Source organism: Lucilia cuprina, chromosome 6 (genome assembly GCF_022045245.1).
Source record: "Lucilia cuprina isolate Lc7/37 chromosome 6, ASM2204524v1, whole genome shotgun sequence".
NCBI lineage: Eukaryota > Metazoa > Arthropoda > Insecta > Diptera > Calliphoridae > Lucilia > Lucilia cuprina.
In genome coordinates, this window is record NC_060954.1 from 14,239,347 (window position 1) to 14,241,682 (window position 2,336).

Here is a 2,336-nt window from a genome sequence, read left to right on the forward strand (position 1 = left end):
CTCCTTTCTCCTGATATTGGATTAATATTAAAGCACAAATTGCCCAGTGCCAAGAGCAAGGAACTTGTTTTATTTTTTTTGCATAGATTTTTATATGTATGTGTATTGGCATTTCTCTACCACAAAGGTCCTTTTTTTCTTTAAAACAAATACAAAAAAAGATCTATGAATGTCTATAAACAGATGTTACGATTTATTATAGATACATATTTGCCAATATTAAGAGTTTTATGTGACCAACAGTCGTTACTTTGAATGTTTAAAGTGTTTTATTGTTATAGATTTTTATCAATAAAAATATTTTTTTTTTCAGGAATAATTGTTGGTTGGAGGGAGGGGATGTCATTAGATGTTGCAATAATTTGTAATGAAATTTATAACAAAAATTTTTTCGCGATATTTTTACTGAAACTTTTATGACTGTATTCTAAAAATTTAATAGATATATAGATAGCAAGATGCATAGATAGATAGATAGATAGATAGATAGATAGATAGATAGATAGATAGATAGATAGATAGATAGATAGATAGATAGATAGATAGATAGATAGATAGATAGATAGATAGATAGATAGATAGATAGATAGATAGATAGATAGATAGATAGATAGATAGATAGATAGATAGATAGATAGATAGATAGATAGATAGATAGATAGATAGATAGATAGATAGATAGATAGATAGATAGATAGATAGATAGATAGAACAAAAAACCTGCAATATAATCTTTCCCCCCATAATCTTTCAACTGTGACCAACCACATATACATACATACCTATCTGAGAAACTTCAAATCCAAAAGAATTTCGTTATTAAAATATTTATTCTATTTATAATACGTCATTATTAGTCTTTGAAAGTCTTTAAATCACATTTCTCTTCCGCAAGTCTTTTTTAAGTAATTTTCATTACTTCATTGCTTTAAATCAAGCGTAACATGTTAATTGTTATACATTTTCTTGTCAACAAACAATTCTTGTATAATTTCAATTAATCATTGATTAGTTTCCAAAAACCGAATTTTTTGTTAATTTTTAATTTTAATGGAAAAAAACAACTTTATTGCAGGTTAATCGACCATAAACTTAAGAACAAATTATGTTGATTTGACATTAATATAAAATACATCAGCAAACAGTATATAATGACTCCCGTTAGGATCCCAGCGGATAAAGACTATTCTGAAATTTTACAGCAGATGAGCTAATCAGAACGGCTTCTAACAAATCTATAAAGGAATGCAGTCAGTAGTACTGTTTAGTTGATACTATATTTGATCAAGAATTCGCTTAAATATACAACATCCAACTGAGAAGTAGTATTCCAAAATCTGTTTCATTTAAGTAAAAACTTTAAATTTAAGTATTTTTTTATTAAAGTATTTTGTATCGACTTGTTTTTATTCCATTTAATTTTGTGTTACAAATAAAATAATAATAAAAATAACAAATATTTTGTTTTTCGCATAAATGGTTTTTGTGTTTATTTATTTTTGTAAAAAAAAAATGTTCACCAATTTTATAACTTAAAACATTTTTCCAATGGAAAATTTACATGTGCGAAAATTCACAGACTATCCAAAAGGGTTTGCTGTGGATATTATGAATTTCAATTTAAGTATGTATGTAAATATAAATATGTATATATGTGCATATGTATGTAAATTTTTTAATTTATTACCATAAAAATATTTTGTAAAATAATTGAATTTTCTAGAAAAAATATTAAAGAAAATCTATAATTTAATTTAAAAAAAATGTATTGTAATCTTTAAAAACATTTTATTAAATTTTAAAGAAATTTTATGTTACATTTTATCTTATTGTACATTTTTTTGTATTTGGTCAGTTAAACATTTTCAAACTCCACAAACTTCGTCCCCCTTTTTTGTGAGTAAATCACATAAAATTTATAAAAACAAACAAAGAAACAAAAACTACAGAAAAACAAACATAAAAACAGTTAAACAAACAAGTGGCGCTATTGCGATAAATTTGTCATATCCTTACTTAATGTCCTACAGGATAAAATAATCCAAATTTATGGTTTATAGATGTTGGTTTTATTTCTTTGTATTTGTAAAAGAATGTGTGAGTGAGTTGTGTGAATGTTTTTTGCATGTGTTGCTACTTTTCTTTGTATTTGATCATTGTTTTTTTTTTGTGTTTTTACACCTAGGATAAGGTTTAATTTGTATGTGTATGGGTATGTTTGTTTATTTAATATCTATCTATGTATCTATCTATCTATCTATCTATCTATCTATCTATCTATCTATCTATCTATCTATCTATCTATCTATCTATCTATCTATCTATCTATCTATCTA